Genomic DNA, 7163 nt, shown 5'->3' on the forward strand with positions numbered 1-7163 from the left:
TTGAAAGTGATGAAAAGCAAGGACCTACAACCAAGATTACTCTACTCAGCAAAGCTATCATTTAGAATTGAGGGTCAGATAAAGAGCTTCACAGATAAGAAAAAGCTAAAGAAGTTCATCACCTCTAAACCATATTACATGAAATGCTGCTGAAGGGTATTCTTTAAGAAGAGGAAGAAGAAAAAGGTAAAGATAAAAATTAAGAACAACGAAGTGACAACAAATACATATCTCTCAACAAGTGAATCTAAAAATCAAGTTAATAAAAAATCTGATCATCAGAATAAACTGGTGAATATAATAGAATCAGGGGCATAGAAAGGGAGTGGACTGACAATTCTCTGGGGAAGGGGTGTGGAGGGGCGGGAATAGACTGGACAAAAATAGAACACCTATGAATGAAGACAATGGGGGTGGGTAAGTGCATGGGGTGGGGTGGGAACTGGGTGGAGGGGAGCTATGGAGAGAAAAAAGAAGAACAACTGTAATAATCTGAACAATAAAGACTTATTTTTTAAAAATTAAAAATAAAAAGGTGCTTATCACTAGAAAATAAAATAAAATAAAGTCTATCTTAAGGCCTAGCTGGCGTGGATCAGTGGTTAAGCATCGACCTATGGACTAGGAGATCATAGTTCAATTCCTGGTTAGGCCATATGCCGGGTTACGGGCCCAATCCCAGATGAGGGATGTGCAGAAGGCAACTGATCAATGATTCTCTCTCATCATTGATGTTTCTATTTCTCTCTACCTTCCTCTCTGAAGTCAAAAATGTGATTTTTTTAAATAAAATAAAAATAAAGTGTATCTTAGTAATCACCAACATGAGTAAATATCCAATTGAAACAAATATGTTTGTATTTTCTATACCTTTGAAAATTAGAACCAAAAATATGAACAGAAACAGTTATCTAACAGCATCCTTCACACACACACACACATACACACACACACACACATATTCCTGAAATTTCCCTGCTGCTAACCTGTTAGCTATTTGAATAAACATTATTTCTGCCACACATATTAGCACCAACTAGTACCTTGTAGTCAGTTAAAAAAATCTTTATCAAAGTTAGAGCATGGTATTATTTTGACACCAGACAGTCCTTTGCTTTTGTGTGGAATCACTGTGTTGCCTGAACAGTGTGTGATTTTGCTTTTGTGCAGACAATCAGCAGGTCATTAGCGTATCGTTCAAATCGCCCCGAACTCAGGATGGAACCCCAGGGACCTGAAAGCAGAATAGACTGAAGAGAAGATGTGGTGTTGCTGACAGTTACCTCTGATGGCAGTTAAAAAGGTATGATTGCAACCACATGACAGCTTAATGCAACAGATCCCTGATCTGTTCACATGACAAATTCTGATTAATGGGATTAGTAATCATTATTAATTTTTAAGTTTTGGTGGAGCAGTCCATTACATCCTACTATTAGAATACTGGCAGGGTCCTCCATGAAATAACCATGTTCTATCATTATTTTACTGCCTCTGGTTCTACATATTGGTGGACTTAATATCACCCATAATTTATTCATATGGGGGTGGGGAGAAAGTCCTACTGCATATTTAAAAGGTCCATGAAGAAATTTTTGCATTAGAAAGTGAGAGTGAGATAAACTGAAACTAGGTACGAGCCAGAATTTGCCATTTTTACCCATGAACATATGCATGTACACAGACACACACAGACACACACACACACACACACACACACACACAGGATGAGGTGGTTACTTCACTATATCCACATCTGGCAATGATGTGCACATAGTGAAAAGATTTCAGATCCCCTCCAGAAAGCCCTTAGGCTACAAGGAAAATCATCCTACATCTAATAAACCCATCTGAGATATATCTCCCATATGGCAAAGCCCTGTTTTGCTTTATTCCAACAAATTGGTCTTTGGATCCCTCTCACAGCTGCTGCTGCTATTGTTTAAGATGGATTGAACCCTGGCAATGGGCTCAATACTGTGCACTGCCATCAGGACTCCCCCATCACTGGGCTGCGCAAGCACTGTGATGTCACCTGGGAGGAGTACTGAGCACCTGGGGTATTTAAAGTCCTAACACATCATAAACACTCAACAACAGCAAAAAAAAAAAAAAAAAACTTTTAGAAAAAAATAGAATATTCTGGGAATAGGTTTCTAAACCAGATTACCACCAAGACAATTGTATGTGAAAATAGGCAAATGAATAAGTAACTTTTCCTCAGAATACTTTGCTATTCTCCACTACGGTTTGGTTTAGATTGAGAAACACGAAGTGTGCCAGCTAACTAGCACAGGAGGCACAGAGAAAAATGTGCCCCCTCCCTGGTGAAGTGCCCCTCCTCTGGAGAAATGGGACACCTAGGATTCTTTCCAAGCATGCTCCTCTACCATGGCAATGGCATTTAGAATGTTTTTATACAACTCCATATACAGAATTCAATCCTGGGAAAGGAAAACATTTGCTCTTCTTAGTAGTTTTTCCCAGCTTTATTGATGTATAATTAACATATAAAATTGTAAATTATTTAAAGTGTACATCATGACAATTTGATACACATCTATACTGGGAAAGGATTTCCCCGATTTAGTTCATTAACACATCCATCACCTCACATATTTATCATTTGTTTCTTGTGGGGGAGGGTTCTTGTTGAGAACATTTAAGTTCTACTCTCTCAGCAAATTTCAATTATACAATACAGTGTTATCAACTGTAGTCACCATGTTACACGTTAGATCCTCAGACCCCCTCCCCTTCCTATTTTCACCACCACCCCAAATTAAGTTACTTGATTTTTTTCATAATTTATAGCTTCCTTAAGTAGGAAAATCATCTTTTTTATTTTGCTCTGACTCTACCAGAATTGGAGGATGTTTTCAATATACTAAAATTAAATAAATAAATAAATAAATAAGAACTAAATTTATGCTCAATACAAAAGAAAGCCTATTATAGCAAGCCCATAGTTACAATTCTAACCTCACGTATAAAATATATCACAACTGTCACAAAATGAAATGACCAATACTAGGAGATAATTCCAAATCCTTTTGATCTAACTGGATAGGTCATCACAGGCACATGGCCAGGATTTTCTCAACACTTTGAACTGTTCAGTATCATTGCTCCCCTTGTGGGGGGTTTTCCTTTCCAATTTTATCAAATTTCATCATATTCCTTTCTGAAATTTAAATAAGGTAAGAGGCCTTGCCTGGTCCATATTAACTTAGGACCGTTTCTTATTATTAATTTGGGATTCAGAAGCTCACTCTTCCTCCTTTTCCTTTTCATCTTCCTTACTCTACTAGCCAGCTTTCCCTCTGGCTTGTTTTCTTCTAAAGTTAAAGTTATCTTTTTCCATGTTTTGAGTATTAATTTAAAAGCTCCCTTTTCCTATGCTCTAAGAAAGAAGAATAGCAAAAAAAAAGTAATAATAATAAAAATATGTATGGATGATAGGATTGAAAGGATGAACAAAGATGAAAAAACAAGAATGTTGAGGCACCCTCAACCTTTTTTTTTTTTTTAGCTTCTATTTCTGTGGGTGGCCAGAAACTGAAGACTTTCTAAAAAGACTCAAAGGAAAACAATGCTCAGAGGAAATAATGCTGGAGAGGTGCTAAGAGACACTGTTAAAGGGAGCAACCCATCTCAATTTTCTTCTTCCTCTGACCCCTTTCTACAACCCATTTGCAATGGCCTTTATATACCTGGTGGGACTGAACTTTTTGGAAGCTCAGAATACATAGAAGTTAGGGGGCATAAGGTAAAATTCCACTTAGCAAAAAAAAGTACCTTCCCCAGGGCCTCTAGATTCATTGCTCAAGTGCTTTCCACTGCACCCCACCCATCCTCCCAGGCCAAACACACACCACTGGGCCACCCCAACACCTGAACTTCTGGTTGAGCCAGTAGAGCACTGGAAGTTTGGAGGCAGGACCAGAAACTCAGCAGAGCCCCAGGCAGTGGCTCAGCCACCACCTTTACAGTGCTGGGAATGCACTGTCCCTAAAACAACCCCCGGAAAGTTGGGTAGGAGAAGCAGCTGGGAATGTCAGACAATTGGGTTGGCATCAGGGAGGCCTCACCCACCTTATCATGAGGCTCTAGTCTTGGCTAGGTCATAGGGCACAAGAGTGTCCTGACCCTGCCTCCCAACTTCCAGTTAAACCAGAAGCTGGACATTCAGGGGAGAGGCCAGGAATGTGGCCAGCCAGGTGCAGGGACATTACTGCCACAGTTTCCATTATGGCCCACAAGCACAATCTGGGCCACACAGTGTGTTTATTTAACAGAAACATTCTGAGAATCTGTTTGAAAAGAAAATCTTCTGTCCCAGACTTTGAACAACGATGGTTGTCATTTGTTGAGCACTTATTATGTATGGGCTAGCAACCCTATGCAGTAGGTACTATAATTATCACCCTTTATATACTAGAAAACTAGAGTTTAGAACAGTACAGCAACTTGATTCAGGCTATTAAAGAGACAGATCCAGGATCCCATTGCAAATAGATCTGACTCCAAAATCACATATTTTAACCATCAAGTATAGAAAACCAAAATTCTACACCTTTGAGGACACTTTTGCTGAATGGGATTTTGACCATATTTTGTTAGAACAGAATTCAGTAACTAGGCAGATAGCATGTAGTTTTCCTCTATCTGTCAATGTGCCTGAGGACAGAAGTAGATTCTAGAAATCAGATAAACAAGCCTCAGAGATAATCCACTCAGGAAACAGAACAGAAGGGAGTGTGTAGGTAGGAATGTGAATTCTGGGCTCATTCTATCCGGCTCAGAGTTGATTTCTCTCAAGCTTAAAGCATTTCCTTGTCTTTCAGAAGCAGGCATACATGAAATAGAGCTTCCATAAACTTTAATCAGAGCTCTAAATAAACAGGTCACATACTAATATCTGATATACCCAGGAAATCCCTGAAATGTAAGCACTTAACTCATGAGTTCTTAACTTTCCAAGTCACAGTTTAGGAGAGATACTGACTGATGGACACCAAGGAGAAGTACTGAGTACAAAGTCCTGGGAAAGTCCTCGAGACTTTCTGAAGAAAATGGTAGATGCAAGAAATGAAGACAAAGTCAACACTGCCTTTGTGTCTCATGGCCCTTAGCTCTTAAAGTAAAAGCACCCTTATGATTTTATAGGAATTTCAATAATAAATGTAATTGATAATTTAACATAATGATAAAATAAACATGTTGAGACAGTTTTACCCTTCCACAGAGGCCTTAAGAATTCTCATGATAATGACTTTGGGGGCATTAGGACTATTTATAAAAGATTCTAGTCAACCCAAACTGCTATTATTACTTCCCCTCCCAGCACCCAGGCACTCCCTGGAGGCTCCTATTTGTATATTTGTGGTTATTAAGGGAGCTCCAGCTTCTGGTGGGGAAAGAATGACATCAGGAAGCTATCAGCTTCCTGCCTCTCTCAAGGCCTCCCAACCCAATTGTCAGGATTACTCTCCCCTTAGTGAACTATGACCTAACAGCAGGTGCTCCTTTCCTTGTCCTTTTTATCCCACAGGCTTCTTAAAGAAACAAGGATATCCTTCTAGAACAATGGTCACACAAAAAAGCAAAATGAGGACAGTCAAGGACCATGCCTACCTCAATCTCCATCAAGAACTCAGAGACCTGAGATCTTATGAAATGGGTCCAGGCCAACAGGGTAAGCCAGCTTCTTATGTGATATAATTTAGAGAGAATTAAAATTCCAAGATATACATCCTCTTTCCTTTAGTCATTCAGGCAACCAATATTTACTGAGCACCTGCTGGGTAGGGGTTTCTGGAAGACAGAGATACAATGTTCCTAGGGTTGCCAAATTTAGCTAATAAAAATCTTGTATTTGATCCAATAACTCTCCAGTGGTTCTCAACCTTCTGGCCCATTAAATACAGTTCCTCATGTTGTGACCCACCCATAAAATTATTTTCGTTGCTACTTCATAACTGTAATGTTGCTACTGTTATGAATCATAATGTAAATATATGATATGCAGGGTAGTCTTAGGTGACCCCTGTGAAAGGGTTGTTGGACCGCCAAAGGGGTTGTGACCCACAGGTTGAGAACCGCTGCGAGTCTAAACGGTCATCAAGAGACTACACCTCCCCATATGGAACTTACAATCTAGAGCCCTATGCATTCTGTAAAAATTTTTAAATCCTTTGCAAAACTGATTTATCTTCAAAGTGTACAATGTGAGGGGGAAATACACAGAAGAGGTGAGTTTTGAAAAGGAAAAAAAAAAAGAGAAATTTCCAAGATAAGGCAATCAATAGAAGAAAGTCACAGAGGAAATAACAATGAGTGACCCAGTACAAGGCAATGACTACGTGTCTGCAACTTGGGGTGCAGGAGGTCAAAAAAGGGATCCGAATGAAGAAACTGTTGCTGAGAACTCAGCTGTTTCACCCGCATCCAAGTTAGTGACAAGTCGGGCAAAAGTGTTGTCAAGGTTGGTGAACATTTCACTCAAACCTGAGCAGAGCATCTAGTGGGATCTCATGCCAACTTATGGTTTGGGGTGGAAACCATACAAAATGTGCTGGTTTTATAGGGCTTAAACCTGAAAACAAGAAGATGTGGTGGTTTGAACCATATTTTCTTGGAATATTTTAGGCACTCAGGCATAAAAATTCCCAGTCAGGCTTGGGAGGTCCCATCTGAAACAATAAAAAGTTTTCACACTATCCTTTGAGCAACCACAAGGAATAGACTTCCAAGAGAAGTTGTAGCCTCTTCTTTGAATGTCTTTTAAATATGGTTGATAGATGGACCAGTTAGGCCATATTTATGTGGAAAAAACTGATTTGATATTTGGAGGGAGGAGAGAAGGCTGTCTTTTTCTGGGTCCATGTTATCCACATGGAAAAAACAAGTCAAGGTTTTTTTTATGCATGTCGATGTGCTCATCATAATGCCAGTTGAAGGATTCGTTCCGTTGGCAGAAATTACTTGGTCAGTGTCCTATGAGTGACTCCATAGCTTGAGTGAGATGGGAGGAGTAAAATATTTTTTTATATGTCAGTTATTAAAGTCACCTCAAATTTTCATGAAAAGATATGAAGCATTAATAAATAGGAAGTGCCACAAAAGCAGTGGCAGAAATACAGTTAGAGAAAGACAAATAC

General features: G+C 39.2%; 1 long non-coding RNA gene across 1 annotated transcript in view; it reads left to right on the top strand.

Moving 5' to 3' along the window:
• LOC102752937 overlaps positions 1 to 5840 on the top strand; it is a 27552-nt gene extending 21712 nt beyond the window's left edge. Inside the window, exons 2-3 of the long non-coding RNA XR_436504.2 lie at positions 1171 to 1303; positions 5555 to 5840. This is a non-coding gene — a long non-coding RNA (uncharacterized LOC102752937). The remainder of the gene's footprint in view (positions 1 to 1170; positions 1304 to 5554) is intronic.
• The last annotated feature ends 1323 nt before the right edge of the window (positions 5841 to 7163 follow it).

This window comes from Myotis davidii, unplaced genomic scaffold (genome assembly GCF_000327345.1).
Source record: "Myotis davidii unplaced genomic scaffold, ASM32734v1 scaffold187, whole genome shotgun sequence".
NCBI classification, from domain to species: Eukaryota; Metazoa; Chordata; class Mammalia; order Chiroptera; family Vespertilionidae; genus Myotis; species Myotis davidii.